General features: G+C 35.1%; 1 protein-coding gene across 3 annotated transcripts in view; it reads right to left on the reverse strand.

Moving 5' to 3' along the window:
• Positions 1-11,819, reverse strand: part of Miga (mitoguardin) — a 59,438-nt gene extending 47,619 nt beyond the window's left edge. The window contains exon 1 of one of the 3 annotated variants that reach the window (XM_076458962.1): positions 11,698-11,819. The gene's annotated coding sequence lies outside the window, so the exon portion shown is untranslated. Of the gene's footprint in view, positions 1-11,036; positions 11,173-11,603 lie in introns of those variants that run through there. The other 2 variants (XM_076458972.1, XM_076458968.1) reach the window with 2 other exon arrangements.
• Positions 11,820-23,227: the final 11,408 nt, after the last annotated feature.

Raw genomic sequence — 23,227 nt, forward strand, 5'->3', positions numbered from 1 at the left:
AATTATTTCTGTAAGTGCATCCTGTACCTTAGACAAGTTAGAAAGGTGTTTCAAGATTGATTTTGTATCTTAGACAATTCGTTACCATTATGTTGAAATTTCTGAAGATTCTGACAATGTATCATTATTCTTTCCTCCCATTTCAAACCCACCCTGTAAAACCCTTCTGGATTTTACATTTTTACATGAAGCCATGTAAACTCCAGTTCCAATAAGGTTGATAAAGTTTAGTTCTCATCTTTTTTAACAGGAAGAATTTGTGTCACTACTGTTAGCCCTAACATCAGCATTGATGCTGATAGTGTAGATTGGTTGATTTGGTGTTTCATGGCACAAAGCAGCTAGGCTATCTGCACCAAACATCTGGTAAAAAGTTAAAATTAAAGTAAATTTAGTAAAGTTCATAAAAGGAAATTAAAGCAAAACAAAATAAAGTTTAAAAAAAAAACATAAATAGCATAAAACCAATGTTTACATCTAGTCTACAGCAGTAAGAGAAAACTAAAGTAATACAAGCTGTAAAGGACTTTCTGTAACATAATTGTAATTATTGTAACTTGCCAGGAAGACTAACAGGTAAATACAAAAACCACAGGAAGTCACCTGAAGTTGACCTTTTCAGTCCTGGTTACAAGTTATTTGACGTTATGACTATTTTCAAAATTTTAATAATAACTCGCCAGGATGACTAATGGACAGTTCAAACAGCAGCATTAGTCACCTGAAGTTAGCCTTTCCAGTCCTGGTTTTGTGTTATCTGATGCTTCGGCCATTTTCTAATTTCAAATCAAACTTAGATGGATTGTGATTCTTAAAAGGGAATAACATTAAAAAATGTCTAATGTATAAATTAAAAAACTTGGATGGCATTAAAAAGATTAATGACCTTTAAAAAACTAAAAACATTTCCAAGGTAGACAGTGTCACCATCACCAATAACACTGCACAACAAAGTTTTTGCTTATTGAACACTGTTGATTGTCCCTTATAGATTTTTAGCTGCTGATCACAAAAATCACTTCCAAGTTTGCCCATCATGTACTGTTTCATTGAAATATTCAGTTTCACCAGGACATTGCTACAATGGAAAACAATATCAGGGCAACTGGAATCCATCAATGCTTGCTGACTACTGTTGGACAATGCAATGTGGTGCATCTGGCATTGAATAGAAACAAAAATCAGGAGCAAAACACTTTTAATTATGTTGAACTTAATAGCATATTAGAAACATAAATGCAGTTAAATACGTTATTGCTGGTAAACAGTTAACTGTCTATTTCTCAGAGTTTCTACATGATGAAGCAAAACCAAAACTATATTTGTGCATACCCACTAGGTACCATAAACTTTTCAGGAAGCAAAACTTTTAAAAAAATTGTTGTGCATTGTAATACTCCCTAACATTATGGACAAACCTTGGGACAGAACATTTTTAAAATGGTGCCATTGTTGAAAGTCATAACAATGGCAAAAAAGTAAAATGTAGCTTATTGTGACCTGAATGTTATACAGACTACACATTGGTGCATCAGTTCCAGACAAAAGAAAACGATGAGTTAGAAAACTGTGACCAATGTGTAGTCTAGTAAGAACAACTTCCTCTTTCCAATCCTTACAGAAGCAAGACAGCCAAAAAGCTTGTTTTAACGTTGTGAGAGGAGGTTGTTTGATTCAAGAAACCAAACAAGACAAACATTAACCATCCTCTCTAATAAAAATAAGCAAATGGCCACATAACCCATATATATGGAGGTCTTGTAAAATGCCACACCTCTGTTGTATCATAAGCCTTCTCAACATCAAAGAATATTGATACAAGTTGTTGTTGTTTGAGAAAGGCTTCTCTGATTGATGTTTCAAGTTGAATCCGGTGGTCCATGGTGGAGTGCTCTCATCCGAACCCACACTGGGTGGGCAAAAGGAGGTTGTTTTATATGAGGAACCAAACCAGATGAGCATTAACCATCCTCTCTGAGGTCTTACAAAGATAGCTCGTCAAAGCAACTGGATGGTAGTTTGAAGGAATCTTGGGATCCTTCTCAGGCTTAGAGAAAGGTAGGACAATAACCTGGCATCAGGAAAAACATTCTCCTGCCAGATCCTGTTAAAAACAATTAGAAGAACAGCAAGAAAAGCAGGAGAGAGATGGCATAGCATTTCATAGTGTACATCATCTGGTCCAATGGATGTACTGCCATCCTGATAAAGGGCCAGTTTGCATTCCACCAGTGTAAAATGACGATTATAGTCACAGAGACAATCAGCTTGAAAGGAAAGAGGTGATCGCTCTGCCTGAATCTTGATGGCTAAGAAGATGGACAAAGAAGCAAAAGTGCTAGATAACCAGCAAAAGCTTTCACATAGAGTATCGGCGATGCTCTGGGTATCAGCAACTTCCTGGCCATCAGAGAGTAAGATCAAAAGGGGGACAGAATTATATTGCCCACTGACCTTTTGAATTTTGTCCCATATGACTATGGACTGGTGGGAGAAGATATGCTGGTCATGAACTTAATCCAAGATTCATTCTGGCTTTGACACCTTACCCACAGAAAGCGATGCAGTGTGAGAGTGTGGGATACCTATGAAAAGTACTTCCGTACCATGTAGCAGGCAGGATTCCACCATGGACAAGGATATTGTAGAAAACGTGTAAAGGTTTTAGGAATACAGTGAGCAGCTGTTTATATAATACAGTCAGTTACTGCTGCCACAGAGTCGTCTACTGATGGCTTACAGATGATGGCAGGATCAAGTTCTATGAGAGCAGTAAATGAGGGCATTTGCTTGATTCAGCTTTCACCGGGGCACGTGGGTCAGGTGGCACTAACCATAGCCAATCTCTCTCAAAATTATAGGAAAATGATCAATGCCACGTGGATTATTGTCAACTCTCCAAGAAAAATGGAAGAATAGTGAAGGGAAGCAAATTGAGAGATCAATAGCAATAAAGGACTGACTAGGTGCATGAAAATAAGTAGAAGAACCAGTATTGAAAAGAGAAAGCTTGTGATCAGAGAGCATACGCTCTACAGAACAACCCCTCCTATTAATATAAGCACTTCCCCAGAGAGGATGATGTCCATTAAAATCCCCCAGGATTAAAAAGGGAGATGACAAATGTTCAATGAGAGCATCAAGTTCTGATTGATCATAGATTTCTCCACGTGACAAGTGCAGAGAACAAACAGTGATGGTACTACCCAAGGAAACAGGGATGGCTACTGCCTTTAAGAGTGTGTTGAGTAGCAAAGACAGGGTGGGCACATGCTGAACAACCAACAGTGCCACCCCTCCATGCACTCGTCCAACAACATTTCTGAAAACTGCCGATACAGTCACCTTTCAGTGGTTTTCATTGTACAGAAATGTTTCCTGTATGGAAAGACATACAGTATGGTAGGAAGCAATCAGTGTATTGATGTCATCCAGATTAGAACATAAACATCGATAGTTCTATTGTATCAAGGTGGCCATTTTTATTTATGTGTCGATAATTTGAGTGAAGAACCCTTCTGTTTACGACCACGTCTTTTTTCTTTACAGTCTTTTTTTTTCCTCCATGGATCCTGTCCTGGGTCGATTTGTCAGGTCTTTGCTCTTTTGATAGAGGATTCTAATGACTGAGGACAGGAATAAATGAGCATTTTGCATCTTGGGGTGAGAGAAAATGTATTCAAGGTAGTGCCTGTACCCAGAGTCAAAGGAAATGGATCTTGGGATTTGCTGGAATGTATGTAAGGAGCAGAGATGGGTGTTGAAGTTGATTCATTAACTTTTTTAACCATGAAAGTCAAAAGACTTCCCATTTGGTTTGAGAACTATTCTTTTGGAGACACAGAGAGATCTGTCTGTACTCTCACTGTAGTAGTGGAACAAAGTGCAGCAGCATACATCCTAGATTAAGTGGTGGACAGCATCTTTTGAGCCTCAGGATAAGTAATGCTATGAATCATTTTCAAATGTTGCACCTCTTTTTCTTTCAACCATTTAGGGCAAGAATGAAAGTAGGATGGGTGAGAGCCATTGAAATTTATGCAATGAGGGTCCGTTTCACACTAATAGGCATCGTGGTCCTTGCCACAACAACGAGCACACATCAAGGAACCAGGACATGACGTTTTCAAGTGACTGAACCACTGACACTGGAAACATCTGAGAGGGTTTTGAATGTATGATCGTATTCTGCAATTAAGATAACCTGCCTTGATGGTGGCAGGTGGACATGGTGATGTAAATGTGAGAATGAAGACATTGGTCAGCACCATAATTCCATCTTTGCAAGTGGATATACGCCTCACTGAAGAAACTCCTTGGGTGGAGAAACCAGTGAGAATCTCTGACTCAGGGATGTTCTTCAAATCCCTCTCAACAATAATTCCTTCTGATGAATTCAAAGTAGCTTGAGATGCAACCTCAATAGGTATATCTCCAAACACCTTTGAATGCAAGAGGAATTCACTGTGTTGAGATGTGGATGTTTCCACCAATATGTCATCAGATTGAAGCTTTTTTACTGATTTTGGAGAGCCAGCAAATCTCTCTAGTCTCTTCTGAATGAAAAAGGGAGACATTTGTCCTAAACGTTTGTCTAAAAGAAAATGTAGTATAAAAAAATGAAGTACAACAGGTGTTACGTGTTGAAGATTGCTGCTCAGAATCTTCAAGACATGGTTGTTTACCTATGGACTGTTTTTTCACTATTATATTAAAGTTTTTATTTGGAATATCCATCATAAAAAAAGGAACATTTCAGTGCTCACTTATCCCACCCACAATGGAGCCCTATGATGGGATGCACTACAATGCAGCAGTGCCAGGGTTTCATAAGCACTATTCCCAAACACCAGCATCAGATACAATGTCCACAACACCTGTTGAGAACATTCAACACTGGTACTTGGTTGATCCTAACCTCTCCATCATAAAAAAAGGAACATTTCAGTGCTCACTTATCCCACCCACAATGGAGCCCTACGATGGGATGCACAACAATGCCAAAAAAGGACAATGCAGCAGTGCCAGGGTTTCATAAGCACTATTCCCAAACACCAGCATCAGATACAATGTCCACAACACCTGTTGAGAACATTCAACACTGGTACTTGGTTGACCCTAGCCTCTCCTCCCCTTCACGGGTCACCACACACAGCAAACACACTGGTGGATGTTTAGATCCCAGAGGAGGTAAACTGTAAGAACAGAAACTTCCCTGGGAGGGACCCACACCACGTACAGGAATCCACACCAAGGGGATAGTGTAGATTATTTGAAAGGATTTCTTCTGCATCACAATACTGTTTCCTGTGATTTAATTCATATTTTGGAATAAAATGAAACAGACTTCTAAATCTTATGCTTGGTTTCATCCAATATACATACTTTGTCATAGGTCTATAAGCCCTTGAGAATGATATACATTTGGATGATGCTTGTAATTTATTGTGAATGAAAAACAAAATGTGGTTTACATATTTTCTAAGTACTATTTTTGTAGTTCTTGACCTCTCCTATTTTTGATTATGTTGAAACCATAAACTTTCACCAGTACCAATCACTATATTTTACTAATACATAATTATTCAGTTGCTATTACGTAGATACATACCTCTCTTTCCTCTTATTCAAGTAAGTAAATATTACACTTTTATTTTCTTTTACTTATTTGAGGTTAATTTATTTCAATGAGTGGCAACAAAAAGACAATAAAAACTATTTAAAGAAACCATCCAATTCACTATTATTTGGGAAACATTGTTTTAATTCATTGATCAAAAAGCATTCAATAAATGGGGCCATTGACTAATTAATTAACAGATACCACTAACCAGACAACTCTAATGTAGTGTCCTATTTTCTGAACAGACAGGATTTTCTGTATAACACACATGCAATTTTGCATTAACACAACCTCTGTGATGTTAGCTCAAGCACACGAAAGTTCTAAATGAATCATGTGTGTAAAATGAGTTTTTGTAGTGAATATTATCATAAACAGATAGAAAAACATTTGTTAAACACATGTAAATATTTCCACAAAACACAGATGTCTTTAGTATGGCATTACAGTTTTACATGGAGTTAAGATTAATATATTATTAGGAAGGAAATGGGATAAGACTGGAAGACACATGATAACTTGCAGAAATCACTAACACATCAAATGTCAGAAAAATCTATCATCCTCAACCACCTGTAGAACAAAAGTGTGTTTTTCTTATAGCAAAGCCACATCGGGCTATCTGCTGAGCCCACGGACGGGAATTAAATCCCTGATTTTAGTGTTGTAAATCCGTAGACATACCGCTGTACTAGCGGGGAGCACAGAATGAGAAAAACAGTGATTCCACAAAGGTATATTTGATTCTGGTAAAAATCACAAAAAGTAGCTAATGGTTTTTATAAAAAGGTAAGAAATATACCTTTTACAGTCATATTTTATTTACAATAAAATTTGAGAGAAAGCAAGTATAATGTCATTTTTCAGCATGTGAAACAAGGTATGCTCCTCCACAAGTTAATTCTGTTACTATTAAAATTGTAAAAGCCTTCATTTTATTTAAATCTATCAAAATTTAAAAACAATATAATCATATTAAGTAAAGACATTCCTAATGTTTTATTTGTGTTAATTATGGTGACCAGTCTCAGATCAACACTACTGAATATCCACTTCAACCATTCCAGTAAAGAGCTCAATACTCAAATTTTTTTTTTTATAAAATTGGTGTTTATGAGATTGTTGTTCCCCAGCTACTACCTTGTTTACCAACCAACTTGGAGGAATATTATGAAACATAATAATAAAAAAAAAAGAGCATAACAATGATGGAAAAATCAAGAAATAATAGATAACTCCACATGCATGCTTAAAATTTCCTAGATTTTGCCACAGTTTTCCAAATTCCTGGTGAGTTCCTGACCATAAGGACAAAATCATAATTAACTCGGCTTCGAGGATTCCCAGTTGGCATAAGAATCTGGTTTAAACTACAGATATTTTAAAATACTTATAGAACTATTTGAAAGATAATGACTTAGTTATGAGGAAATTGATATGGGCTTATGAAAAACATCTAGCTAATAAAGTTAAAAAACCAAGGAATTTTTCAATGTAAATTCTGTCCAAATGGCTCTGCTGTTGATGCGTTTGAGTCTTGGAAATCTTTAACTGTAAGATACCATCAAAAACCTAAAATGTACTGAAATACTACATTTTATGAGAAATAACATATGCCTGTCAATTATCAGGCATACTGCATGAAAACATGCATTTTGAATACAGATCCTGCTTTTGCATACAGCTGATAAAATTTCATGGTCATCAGTTTTATTTTTTTTCTTCATGTGATATTAAACACAATTTCCTTTGCAAAAATGTTAAAACAGTCCTCGATTTTTAATTCAAATGTGTACAATAGATAGCAAGCATAGGACTGGTCTAAAATAAATTGCAATGCACAACAAAGCTTTTGTTTCTTGAACACTGTTGGGTGTTCCTTATAGATTTTTGGCTGCTGATCACAAAAATCACATCCAAATTTGCCCATCACACACCATTTCATTGAAATCTTTAGTTTCACCAGAACATTGCTACAATGGAAAAATGATATCAGGACAAATGGAATCTGTCAATGCTTGTTGACTACTGTTGGACACTGCAACGTGATGCACCGGACAACGAATACAAATGAAAATCAGGAACAAAACACTTTTAATTATGTTGAACTTAATAGCGTCTTAGAAACATAAACGCAATTAAATACGTTATTGCCGGTAAACAGTTAACTGTCTATTTCTCAGAAGTCCTACGTGATGAAGCAAAACCAAAACTATTTGTGCATACCCACAAGGTACCTGTCACAATCAGCAGAAACTTTACAAGAAGCAAAACTTCTCAAAAAAATTGTTGTGCAGTGTAATTGCTGTGCATGTGTATTGTTTGTTTCCCTGACAACCAGTGAAATGAGCAGTTGCATACAATCAAGCATGCACCATCAGTTCTAATTCTAATAAAAATGATGAGTGAAAGGATTGTGGTATTTGACAGTCAATTGACATCAAAACACACACTGACAAAACATCAATGAGCTGCAAAGTATAATACTACATTTAATCCAGTGTGAAAACAGAAGTACCCATGCATCATCTCTGAAACGTCCCAGATGAATTATTTTCAATGCACATTTTGTAACCATTCAGCCAACTGCAAGACCAAGGACTACATTATGTTCAAAGAACTATAAAAGGCTTCTCAATATATTATGATCACCCAGAAAAACTATTTCTTGGGAACATTTCTCATAGGCCAAGTACATTATCTAAGAATGTTTTACTTTAAAACTTTACATATGCTGTTAGTAGAATAAAACTGCCTTAACTGAAGCATAGCCAGCCTCTTTCAAATTTAAAAGTTGTCTTTTCATCCTATTATGTTCAGAATATAATAAATAAAGCATCTTTATTCTATAAATCTAACAGATAATGTTCTAAGATTCAATTTTATCACTTCCTACCCTTCTAATGAGAAAGAACATAAGAAACCTCAAACAACCTATAAAATAATCATTCCATCATAAGAATCATCATCCACAAAACCCTCCTACAAAACCTTTCTAAAAAGTTAATATCCTTTCTTAGGTAAAGAGAATAGAATTGTAAACAGTAATCCAAGTGAGATCAAACTAGTGACATGTAACCAGTATGTCCATAAATACACCCTGGAATACTATTAAGTTTACTACAGTCACCAACACAATACTTTTCAACTGCTTAAGTAACTTATCCACCCCATGTGTGATACAAATGGAGTAGGAAAACTTGTATATTTATAACAGAAATAAAAAATAACTAAAAATGACTCGAATATTAATTTTCTGAAGTAAAAACCTGAATCATATGCAAAAAAAAAATTTAATATTCTAACAAATTTGAAACTGGTGGCATACACGTAGAATTTGTTTTGACCTTTCCGTTACTTTACAACAAAGGAAAGAAAAAGATTTCCAAGCACAATTCACTGGTAAAGAAGGAAAGATGTCATTTTGTAAAAGAAAATAATTAATGTGCTTAACCATGATTTATCAAAATGTCATGAAATAACAAACATGTGATGATTCTCAATAAACTAAAACAGATGAATCCTTACACAAGTGACTAATATTAACAGGTCATCCCATAATGTCCCAAAAATTTAATACAGAAAGTGCATCACCATTTCAGTCTTTGTAGAAGGCTTTAATGACTCAAATATGTAGTAGGACGTGCATAAAAATGTTCAGACAAATAAAAGAAACTAACCAACTTCACTTTTTCAGATCATTAATCAAATAAACCCTTACAAAGATGGATGTGTCTGAGGAGCACATTAGGCATATAATGCTTTATGAGTTTAAAAAGGCAATAGTGCAGCAGAAAATACATGAAACATTCAAGGTATTTATGGTATGGAGTCTCTCAGTAAAAGAAAATGTCAAAGATGGTTTCAGAAGTTCAGATCAGGTGACTACAACTTAAGTGATGCGCCACGTTCAGGTTGTCCTGTTGAGTTTAATGATGACTTGCTGCTGACTGCACTTGATGAAGATTGTGCTGTAACAGTTGAAGAACTAGCACAGAAGCTTAATTGAACCCACTCAACAGTTTACCATCATCTGCAACAGTTTAGAAAATGGGTCCCCCATGATTTGGCAGAAGTCAACCTAAGAGCAAAAGTGAACATTTGCACTTCTCTGCACTCTCATGAATATAACACCTTTTTTGGACAGGTTAGTGACTGGAGATGAAATATGGATATTTTATAAAAATGTCAAGTGCTGCAGACAATGGCTCAGTGCAGGTAAACTGGCTAAAGTACAGCCCAAAATGGACCTCCACCCTAGGAGTCTTGTTAAGCATTTGGTGGGATATTGTTGGTGTAATCCACTTTAAGTTGCTACCACTCAATGTAACAATTTCATTAGACTTCTATTGTCAACAGTTAAAGCTCTTGAATGTTACACTGAAGAGGCCTGCTTTTATCAGTTGGAAAAGTGTTGTGTTACACCAGGAAAATGTATGACCCAATACAGAAAGGATTACATCTGCAAAAATTAAAAAGCTAGACTGGGGAAAAATTCCTCATCCTCCTTATTCTACAGACCTTGTCCCATCTTATTTCTTTCATCTATTCCAAAGTTTACAGAACTGTCTTGATTGAAAAAAGAGCTTGGAACACATGAGGGTGTAAAAACTACCCTCTCTACATTACTTTCCTCCAAACCCCAAGAATTTTATAGAAGTAGCATTCAGAAGCTTGTGAATCATTGGCAGGAAGTAATTAATAATAATGGAAGGTACATTATTGATTAAATAACATTAAAAGCATTTGAAATCCTTTCTCTTTTTCTGTACCTAAAATCAGACATTACTTAACTGATGACCTGATATTTTCAGGTGCAACTGAAATTTAACTAAGAGTACAATGTATGGTATTTTCCATTCCAAGATGTTTATTTACAAGCTACTCCATATTCAAAAAGTTCTTTTTCAAATGTTAAATGACTAGAATTACCAAATCAAGAATATGACATTATGAATCTCTGCCATAAAGATGCTCAAATATAAATGTATAATATTCTTACAATGACTAAAACATTGGCACATCTCAATTTATTATGTAATATAGTCAAATCTTAAAAATCAGAATTAGTTATGGGTTCTTTTTTTCACTTTCCACTTCTCTGACATACATTTCAAACAATGTCATTAATATTATCAAGTTACAAGACATTTTGTACAACCACTTTATACTTTACAGTTGTAATATTTTTGTTTGTTAAAAATAATAGAAAACCCACTTTTTTATGCAATACTAATGGGGCAGATAGTGCCACTTTGTAAACAGTAATACAATATATTTCCAATAAAGAAAATCTAATGAAATTGTCACCTTGGGTATTATTAATAGTAGTAGTTTATATAGACACATAAATCATGTTAATTACAAAAAATACAAATACTAAAAGTAACATGTGAAAAAGGTATAATCTTACATGGTTTGACTGATTGTTTGAAATTTAGCACAAAGCTACACAATGGGCTATCTGTGCTCTGCCCACCACAGGTATCTAAACCCAGTTTCTAGGAGTGTAAGACTGCAAACATGCTGCTGTGCCACCAAGAAGCTCCTTATTATAATAAAACTAAAAGCACATTCTCCAACTAACTCAGTAACAGAGTCACATGGGAGACTGTGACTCATAGTGTAAGGTTAGTACTGTAGTACTATATTATTAATATCTTATAAATCCACATAATATATATATGTAGTATACCACCACAAATAAAAGTTAGTACCAGATTTCAGGTTAGTAACATAAATTATAATTAATAATAGTGACAGCAATATATTTTATATTAATTATAAGTTATAACTAAGTACAGGGTGTTAGGAAAGTCACTGTGCACTTTTGTATGTTTATTAACATATAAAACTGCACAGTGACTTTCCGAACACCCTGTATAACTATTATTTACAAATTTTGCTGTTATAATAAGTAGTAATTACATTGTGGTACTTTTCAATTAAAATCATTGTATCACTAGATTTGAATTTTTACTTGTAAAAATATCTGTCACAGATATATTTGAATAATAATTTTAAAGTGTTTCGGAATTTTAACAAATTAAGGTACAAAAACATTAGTTACTGACTTTTCTTTATGTTCTCTTATATTTAACCGGTTATCCCATTCACCCTCAGCATGTTCTCTCGACAGGCTTCGATAGAGGACGCCCTAATAGTAATTAAAAAAACTTTCTATGTTATTTAATTCTCTATTTTTTTTAACATAATAGATAAAACATTCATTATAAAAACAGTTGTCCTAATAACTTAATCTGACTTTTTTGAAGAAGGTTTGTTTTATTTGTTATTAAGCCAAAAGCTACACATTCGTCTGTTTGGGGTGTGCCCATCACAGCTATCTAAAGAATATTTTTAGCTTCTTAATCCAGAGGATCTGTGCTGATTCATTGAGGGTTACAAGTTTTGGATGGATATTGGCTATACAACAAAAAACACCGTAAGCGTTTTCAAACAAGAATACAAAACACAATATCAACAGCAAAGTAGCTGATAATCAAAAACTGAGCACTAGAATCAAAGGTCACCTAAGGAAGGTTTATTCTGATAATCTACAATTATTAATGTAGTCGATTCGATATCACTTACATAACAAAACGGGACGCGACATATGCATTAGAACATCACAATACCTCATCATACAACACAACGAATCATCATTCAAATAAGTTAAATTACATTAACAACCTTGAAATATTATGCAAGGAGAACAGTATTAATAGAAGAAAAATACAAAAAAGCATTAATTATTCGTGAACTAAAACTTAATTTAATTAAGAACATAGATGTCACGCCATATGTTTTCTAAATATGAAAAAAATTTCACAGTATTTCTTTACTGCTTCATACAATGGACGACATTTATCTGATAATGGCTGAAATGTTGTAATTAAAATTTTAGAAAATATGAGGTTGTTCGAAAAATAATGATGGGTTTTTAATATTGTAAATAATGTTTTAGAAAAGAACAAAAGCACTAACAAATAGAAGAAAGCTTTAGTTTCTCAATGATACACCCTTGTGCAAATTAATTGAAACAAGACGGAAAATTTCGATTTTTTCAATTTTTTGCGTTTTATTTCTGAAAATCGAAAAATTACTTATAAATTAATACTTGATATGACCGCCTTTATTTTTCAGAAGATCATTAATCTGCTTTTGCATCGAGTCCACGAGTTAACTGCAATCTTTACTAATTTTTGGATCGCGGTACCACACCTCAATTATGGCCTCAATTAGCTTATCTTTCGTAGTACAGTCTTTTTCCCGAAGCATTTCTTTACAAATCGCCCAAAGATTTTCAATAGGATTTAAGTCAGGAGAGTTTCCAGGCCAGTCCAGCACCTTTATTTGCGTTGTAGTCATAAAATTCCTCATAAGTTTCGATGTGTGGCACGGAGTCAGATCTTGTTGAAAAATGCCAGATCCATCTGGAAATCTCTTTTTCAATTCTGGAATGACTCTTCTCTGCAAAACTTCGATGTACTGTGGTCCTCGCATCATACCTTCTACAATATGTAAGCCTCCGACGCCATAGTAGCTAAAAAAAAGCCCCAAAACATCTTCTTCAAGGGATGTTTTACGAACTGATTGATGTGAGATTCTCGACGTTTCTCACCTAAAGATCTGCGAACATGATCCTGTACGAAGAAATGAGTCTCGTCACTGAATAACACCTTCCTCCATTGTTCTTGTGTCCAGTTCTTGTATTTCAGACCCCATTGATACCGTTTTTTCATCATTGAGTTGGTAAAAAGTTGTTTTTTGACTGGTCTTCTTGCCCTTCCAACGCAATTTCGAATGACGTAATATTCCTCAAAATTTCGTCATATATTCCAAAAATAGATCGACCGTACTGCAAAGCACAGCTAATGACGCCATCAGTGTGAAAAAATGACTATTGAAGGAAATCAGCAGGTCCAGCGAGCCTACACCGACCGCCATGCTGAAAATATAAAATGACCATTTGTTTCAATTAATTTGCACAAGGATGTATATATGAGGCAGGAAAAAAAAGACAGTTTTCGTATCCTTATAAATAACTGAACTTTTAATTTAAAACCTCGCCATTATTTTTCGAACAACCTAATAAAAACAAGCAATTCACTTAAAGGTTGCATACCTGGACTTGTATTTTTGTTTATTTGAATTTCGTGCAAAGCTACACAAAATCTATCTAACCTAGCCTCCCCTGTTTAATAGTGTAAGACTAGAGGGAAGGCAATTAGTCATCGCCACCCACCGTCAACTCTTGACTACTCTTTACCAAAGAATAGTGGGATTAACCTCTTATTATAACACCCTCAGGGCTGAAAGGGCGAGTGTATTTAGTATAACAGGGAGTTGAACCTGCGATCCTTAGATTACGAAATGAGCGTTCTAACCATCTGGCCATGCTGAGCCATACTTGTATTTTAATCACATTGTTATTACATTTTCAGGTTAAAAATGAAAGATGACTGTCCAGGATCCATCATAAATATGTAAACAGTGTTCTCTCTTTGATATAACTAAAAATTGGTTATTTGTATTAAATATTGTTTTGTATTATGTATCTTGTACTGTGTCCTTGCTGTTCAGTTTAAAATCCAGTTAAGTTAGTTAAATCAAAGAGAGAACACTGTTTACATATTTATGATGGAGCCTGGACAGTCATCTTCCATTGGACTTGCAAATTGACCAACATATTTTCTTCTCTTAAGAAGTAACTTCCATTGGGTCAGTGATAAATTAAAATGCTAAAACCAGAGTTCAACTGCCCATGGTTGACATAGAACAGACAGCTTATTGTGTAGTTTTGTGCTAAAACAAGCAATTTCTCAAGGTGTCTTTTCGTTAACTGACTCACTTATACAATGTTCAAACCTGGCATTTATTACTCAAAGGGAGATATCAGATTTATCAATATCAACTTGCGCTAACAAAATAACTTCAATTATTATTATGTGTGTATGTTTTTCTTACAGCAAAGCCACATTGGGCTATCTGCTGAGTTTACCGAGGGGAATTGAGCCCCCTGAATTTAGCGTCGTAAATCCGTAAATTACCGCTGTACCAACGGTGGACATTAATTATTATTCAACAGAAGGATGTCATAAAATTAAGATATCATCAGATCTACCAGTGAAGAGCCGTAATGTTGTCTGCACTCTTTCACTATGTACAGAATTACAGCTACACCACCAACAGTTTCATCTCTAGAGAATAACAAAGGTTGCCAGAACCAGGTCAAGTTAACAGTTTTCCGGAACATATACTATGAGATAACTGCATAGATTCAGAATAAGTGAAAAATATTGAGAATTTTTTGCATTCAAATGAGAATGAAAAATTTTCATGACATGTTTGCATTCCAAAAAGACTGAAAACTATTGGAGTGGCACAGTTTATGCATGTGTTTTTATAGCAAAGCCACATCGAACTGTCTGCTGTGTTCATCGAGAGAAATCAAACCCCTGATTTTAACGGTGAAAATTCATTGACTTAACGCTGTCCCACCGGGGAATTTGTTTGGTTTGGTTTGTATTTTCACATAAACCCAAATTTCTCATATTAAAACTTCAAAGCTTCATGACGACTTTTTAAGGCTAGAAATTAGATTTTCGAGAATAACATAAAAATACTTATTTTTAATATGTATTCTTGGTTTCTAATTGTTGCTTCATCAGGGATTTCATCATGAAACACTTTCCTCTTTTTAGTTCGTATTTTTGGTAATTTTGGTTCCAAATTCATTGCATTGGCAACAGCTTTAGCTTCAAAAAGTATCTTATTCGAGATTTCTCGAGTAAAACGTAATTCAGCTAACAAGTTTTCATTGTTCTTAACTTTAACATCAATGGTAGTATTTCGAGCTTGTAAGAACTTGTTTCTGTAGTCATTTGGTACCAACAAATTTAACCAAATTGATGCTATGATAATGCACATTAAAGATGTGATACATTAAAAAACGCAACGTAAATTTTGTTTGTTAATAGATTCCACAGAAATGACAGTCTCAGCTAAATGAGCTCCTATTGGTCGTACAGAGTTCACATGTGCATTCCAATGAGTATAAACACTGAATGTAGAGACTTTCAACATTTTAACACACGCATTTATAATTTTCCATTACTGGTGTAATATTCCAAAACGATGTTGCTCCTTCAAGGCAACACTCAGAAGCGTGCACTCTACTCAAATTAAGGTTGTGACAAACACATATAGAAAGCTTTTCTAAAGGATTCCAATGAAGTAAAAAAGTGCTTGTACATCATTAAACGCCCCATTCATGTTACTTCCATTGTCGTAACTTTGGTCACGGCATTCATTAATAGAAATTAAGTATTTCTTAAACGTCGAGCGAATCAAAGTTGCAATTGCAGCTCCTGTTTTGTAGCTGATGTGACAATTAAGGCCTTTCACAAAATTAACTGTTCTCATTCAGTGCTTCCCTCTATATGCAACCCTTTTCTTTACAAATGCCACAAGCCTTGTGAACCCTACTTTCATTGGAATTAATATATTCCAAATCACTTTGCATCATCCATTAACCAATAGTAACATTGCATGCTCATGCAACTCCCTCTACATTCCTCTTTCGAACCATTACTTCTCGTTTGGCATCATATGAGTTGCAACTTGCTTTTTTATTTGTTTATTGCTGCTCATTTTACTTTTTCTTGTGGAGTGGTTCATTTTAAACATCGTATATAATTTGTTCAACCAGATTCTTCTTCATATTTATCAATTAATTCATGTCACTTTATTTCTGCCCTTGAATTTGTGAACCTTCTGTGCATTACATCCTAAAGTTCACCTTCTCACTACAGGGGTAACAATAGTGACTAACATTTTTGGGAAGCCTCAGGTGGTCTGACAATGGATTTATGTGTTATCATACATCAGGAGATTGAATGTTACAGAGTCCACCCTTTATCCACGACTCCTACTGTTTGTTTGTCTTATTCCACCTCTTAAGTATGCAAATCATTATACTCCCAACCAGGGAATTCTCCTAGGCCTAATTTGGTCTTTTTGTAATTTCTGTCTCAGGTTTGTGTTTTATTCCTATCACCTATATCTCTTCCACGTTGTCCTTTTGTTTACATCTACTGTTTTCCACCAGTGGTTATTTCCTGCCTTCCCTGATGTTTCAATTATTGCTGTTTTGTTGACCTCATATTTCCACAAGGATCTTCACAAATATCCCGAGGGACTTTTGCTGATACCCTTCACTTTCTATTTTTCACTTTTGCCTGAATTTCATCTTCAACTGTGGCATTATGTATGTGATTTCTTTGTTGTTTGATACCTGATTGGTAGGAGCTCAGTTTTGACCCAGATCATTTTACCCTGTATGTATATCTCAAGCCCCTCGGTGTGGATTCCTGTACATGGTGAGGGGGCTTCCCAGGGAAGGTTCTGTTCGTTTTTTCATTTTACCTCCTCTGGGATCTAAACATCCACCCACATGTTTGATGTGCGTGGCAACCCATGAAGGGGAGGAATGGATCCTGGTGGTTGAGGGGTCCAACTCCAATACACCACTTTGGCCTTGAGTTCCTGAAGACAGATGGCCTTGGGGTGGCCCCCCTTGGGTCAATTGGCTGGTCCACTCGGGCTTGGGTGAACCAAGTACCAGTGTTGAATGTTCTCAACAGGTGTTGTGGACGTTATATCTTATGCTGGTGTTTGGGTATAGTGCTCACGAAACCCTAGCATTGCTACAGTGTCCTTGTTTGACACTGTAGTGCATCCCCGTGTAGGGCTCCATGGTGGGTGGGATCAGTGGGTACTGAAATTTCCCTTTCTTTATCATGGATACTCCAATTACAAATCTCAATAAAATAGTGAGAAAACAGTATATCGGTAAATGACCACGTCTTTAAGATTCTGAGCAGCAATCCTCACCATCCATACCACCTGTTTAGCTCATTTTCCTATATTGAACTCACTTTCAGACAAACCTTTAGGGCAAATGTCTCCCTTTTTCATTCAGAAGGGACTAGAGGTACTTGCTGGCTCTCCAAAGTCAGTAAAAAGTTTTGATCTGGTGACATATTGGTGGAAACATCCACATCTCAACACAGTGAACTCCTCTTGCATTCAAAGGTGTTTGGGGACATACCTATTGAGGTTACACCTCAAGCTACTTTGAATTCATCACAAGGAATTATTGTTGAGAGGGATTTAAAGAACATCCCTGAGTCAGAGATTCTCACTGGTTTCACCACCCAAGGAGTTTCTGCAGTGAGGCGTATATCCACTTGCAAAGATGGAATTATGGTGCCGACCAATGTCCTCATTCTTACATTTACATCACTATGTCCACCTGCCACCATCAAGGCAGGTTATCTTAATTGCAGAATACGGTCATACATTCCAAACCCTCTGATGTTTCCAGTATCAGCAGTTTGGTCACTAAAAGACATCATGTCATGGTTCCTTGACATGTGCTCATTGCATTGGCAAGGACCATGATGTCTACGAGTGTGAAACAGACCCTCATTGCATCAATTGCAATGGCTTTCGCCTGTCCTACTTTCGTTCTTGCCCTAAATGGTTGAAAGCAAAATAGGTGCAGTGTTTGAAAATGATTCATAACATTACATATCCTGAGGTTCAAAAATTGCTGTCCACCACCTCTTCTTGGACGTATTTTGCTGCACTTCGTTCCACAATTACAGTGGGAGTGCAGACAGATCTCTCTGTGCCTCCAAAATAATTGTTCTCAAAACAAATGAAAAGTCCTTTGACCTCCATGGTTAAAAAAGTCTATGAATAAACTTCAACACCAATCTCTGTCCTGTACATACATTCTAACGAACCCCAAGATCCACATTCTTTGATTCCAGGTACAGGCATTCCCTTGGATACATTTTATTCTCCCACTTCTGTTTCTTCTTCTGCCTTCTTAGCCATCAAAACTCAGAGTATTCACCTCTTTCCTTTCGAGCTGATTGTCTCTATGACTATAATCGTCCCTTTACCTGTTTCTTCAGAATTTTAGAAATAGTATAGTTGTTACATAATTGCTGTTACATTACACGTATCACATAGCACTTGTTACGCTTTGTAAAGTGTTCTAAGAAATCTTTCCATATTTCTGTATGATTTTGAAAGATATTCTTACCACCTTACTGTATTTTACAATATAAGTTATTTTTATATAACCAATATACTTGTTGGCTTCAGCAGATTTCTAATAAACTAATTTGACATTATAAAGATAAATTCCTTATCGTATGCATTTCCCTTGTCTCATGAGATCTAAGTGATTTTGTCAATCAGAAAGGACTTAATGCATTACATCTACACTGAACTGAGGTACCTTTTTAAGAAAAGACAAATAAAACATTGTTAGACAAGACAGAGAATAAATTGACTGTATGAGGAAGTTGGAGGTCATTGTGTAAGGAATGTTTCCATAAGTCTTTAGTGTACTAACATTTTTCATTTCAAATGTGATTTGCAGGTGTTAATAATATGTAACCAAACATTTTTAAATATGGTATTTTGAGTCATGGTTTTACTTGGACAGTAAAAATTAACTTCAAAGGTATATTTTACATGTTTGTACATTAACTGTAGGGTGGTAACTGAGAAGTTTCATCATTATGTTTATATTATTGTTACTCAAAGAATGCACTATCTTTTTGTACTAATATAGTTGCTATTGTAGTAGTTGATGTCATGTTAATTTTCTCTTATCCAGGAGAATGGAGCACTAATCTCTCCTTTGACCAATGTTGATTACAAGGGGATGTTAATTAGCAGATTAGAAAAGCTTTAATAAGCAAACTCAAACTCAGTTTTGAAATAAGTAACTATACGGATTTTGTTTTGAAATTATATTTTCAGTATGTGTTTTGAATTTTAAACTTTTTTTTAGTTTTACTTTTCTGCATAGGTTATACTAAAAATTTGATTACTAGTTCTAAGTAATTCTGATTTGATCCTAAGGCTATGGGTGATCAGATTGGAGAAGCAAAAGCCAGTGGTAACCTTGGAAACACACTAAAAGTGATGGGGAAATTTGAAGAAGCTATCGTCTGCTGTAAAAGACACTTAGAAATTTCGAGAGATTTAAAAGACAAGGTAAAGTTGATACTTTTACTTGTACATTGAATAAATTTAATTAAAACACTTTGATACTTACATGATAAATAAAGGTTGGCTTGGACTTTTTCCAGTTGTATTAAATTGAAAGTATACTACAATGTAGCAAATGTGTAGTAATGTAAAATTAGTTGTTATATAAAGAAAAAGATAATGTTAGTGAAAAATGTTATACTTTCACAGCAGACACATAAAAGTCTTATATGTCTTATATGCCATTACTTGAGTTAACTGTCTTCATCATCTGTGTATGATGACAATAATGAAAAACGTTAGGATGTTCAATGCAAGTTTAACACTTTTCTATAGCACTGTGTATAGATATAAATAAGTGTAAATCATGTTAGATAAGGAAGTTTGTTGTTTGAAGTTGGTGATTTTTCTGACATTGATATGTGCTGTGCCACGAGAAATCATGGTTTTCCAGCAAGATAAAAGCTTGTGTCTTTTTTTTAATCCCAAGTTTTGTTTGTTTGAACTTAAGTACAAAGCTATACATTAGGCTATCTTTGCTGTGCTCTCCACAGGTATTGAAACTGGATTTTTAGTGTTTATAAGCCTCCAGACTTCCCTCTAAACCTAATCTTCAGTTATGATTTCACTAACATCAACAACAAAGTTAGTTGCTGCTGCATTGGTTTAAATGGTGTACTATCTTCAAGTTAGAAATCTCATCAGCAAACTCAGAATTACAGTGAATGTATAACAGAATAGTTATATCTTGAACATTAAGGATATGACATTAAAAACTGAACAATTTGACAGCAATATCTTTTACAACTAACTACACTATTAAGTACTGCTACAAGACAGTAGTATTTAACCAGTTTGTTTTAATGTTACATAATATGTAGATGATATAACTTCAGTGTCTGGAGATAACCTACAAAATCATTTTACTGTATATTGTCTGTTTTTATCCTGACATCCAATTCAAATCTGTAATTTTTAACTGAAAACTTCCATTTATAGACATCAGACTATCTCAGGAACAACCTCATCACTTCAGGAATATATTTTAAAATAACTGAATTTCATTTCTACATTTTGATTATTCTCATCTTTATGATAATAAACTTCATTCTGTACTTTCAGTTCATAAGTGTACCGAGATTATGCAATAAAGTTGATAGTTTTATAGCTTTAACATAAAAAATGATTAATTTTTTTGAATTGTGATTTTTCTCCACTTTGGCTGAAGATACATTTTCAAATGTCATCTAAATTGAAAACTTAAAACTGGCTAATTCATAAGTTAGGTACATTTAACCCTAAATGAATGCTTCTCTATCATATAATTTTATTTGTAGCGTACAAATACTTTACCATTTTGTTCAAGTTTAACACTGTTTGTTTAACTTTTATTTGGATTTATTTTAATTTGACCTGATTCAGCAAGTCAAACAAAATGTTTATGTAATTCATTATTACTAGAATGTACATGTATTGTGACACAACTGTTGTAAAATGTGAACCTTCAATAACTTCTATTAGTAATATTTAACTTTTGGTTTTTTAACTCAGTAAAAAAAAATTACCAGAACACAGTAAGGCAGATGAAATGATTTAATTTCAAATTTCTCTGCAGAAGCTGAAGAAAATAGATAAAACATTCTGGATTGCCTTTCAATCTCATCTTATAAAATTATTCACATAGATTATAACATGGAAAAACATATTGAGTTTGTAAGATGGATGTCAGGTAAAATCTTTATCATCAGCCTTAATAACACTGCACAACAATTTTTTTTAAAAGTTTTCCTTCCTGAAAAGTTTTTGCTGATTGTGACAGGTACCTGGTGGATATGCACAAATATAGTTTTGGTTTTGTTTCATCACGTAGGAACTCTGAGAAATAGACAGTTAACTGTTTACCGGCAATAACATATTCAATTACGTTTATATTTCTAATACGCTATTAAGTTCAACATAATTAAAAGTGTTTTGATCCTGATGTTCATTTGTATTCAATGTTTGGTGCATCACATTGCAGTGTCCAACAGTAGTCAGCAAGCATTGATGGATTCCAGTTGCCCAGATATCGTTTTCCCATTGTAGCAATGTCCTGGTGAAACCTTTCACAGTGTTCGTCACTGACAGCACTGAGATTTGCAGGAAAGAAGTCCAAGTGTGAGTGGAAGAAATGAATCTTGAGTGATATGTTGCACTTCATTGTTTTGTATGCTTTGAAAAGTTTGTCTACCAGCTGAATGTAATGTGGGGCTTTGTAATTGCCAAGAAAATTGTCAACAACGGCTTTGAAGGCTTTCCGGACAATCTTTTCCGGCCCAACTAACAGATCTTCCAACCGCTTGTCACTCATAACATGCCTGATCTGAGGGCCAACAAAAATGCCCTCTTTGATCTTGGTCTCAATTATTCTTGGGAACATCTGTCTTAAATAACGAAAAGCTTCACCTTCTTTGTTCATTGCTTTCATGAAATTCTTCATAAGTCCCAATTTTATATGAAGAGGAGGCAAAAAAATCTTTGCCAGGTCAACAAGCACCACATTTTTCTGTCCTGGAACTAACTTTTTATAGAGTGGCCAGCTCTGTCTACAATAATGTAACTCTTTAGCATCACTGTCCCATTCACAGATGAAACAACAGTATTTTGTATAGCCAAGCTGCAGTTCCAGTAACAAAACAACGACTTTCAGATCTCCACAGATATTGCAGTTGTACTTTCTGTACTGGATGTGCTTCTACAACATTTCCATGCTCTCATAGGTTTCTTTCATGTGTGCTGCACAGCCAACAGGTATTGAAGGGTGAACGTTGTCATTGTGTAACAGAACAGCTTTGATGCTTAACATTGATGAATCAATAAAGAGACGCCACTCTTGCAGATTATGGTCACAACCCAAAGCAGAGAACAATCCTTCGATGTCAATACAGAAACAGAGACTGTCAACTTGTGCAAAGAATTTGGTTATATCATCTTGGCAGCTTCGAAAATCAGAAATTTTCGTACCTGGTGACAGCAAACACTATTCCTGCAGTCTTGAACCCAGCAGTTTGGCTTTTGCTTTTTAGTCAAACAGAAGTAACAGTCTATCACATGGTCTTTCTGTTCTCCCCATATCATCGGGACAGCAAATGGCATTGTCTTTCGAGTGCCTGTGAGCCAAGCTCTCAGACAGACAGCACATGTCGCAAAACAAATGTGAGATGTCCATTCCTGGTTTTGATTACCAATTTTACAGCCAAATTACAGATGATATGCTTTCTTCACAAGAGAAGTCATTGAAAGTCTCTGATGAACAAGCGTATACTCGCCACAAATATAGCAGAATGTATCACGGCTGTTATGACATTGACAAGACATACTGAGCGACACCAATCGTCCTGTAAAACGTCTATAACATCTAACTTACTTGTTACAGTGCTACTGAGGCAATGCTATATTCTGAAACAATATCAATCCAATGAGCAGCATCTGTGTACTCAAGCTACCTTTATAGCCTGCTGAGACAGTGTCAAGCTGGCTCCGTCC

This window comes from Tachypleus tridentatus, chromosome 1 (assembly GCF_004210375.1).
Source record: "Tachypleus tridentatus isolate NWPU-2018 chromosome 1, ASM421037v1, whole genome shotgun sequence".
Taxonomy (NCBI): Eukaryota; Metazoa; Arthropoda; class Merostomata; order Xiphosura; family Limulidae; genus Tachypleus; species Tachypleus tridentatus.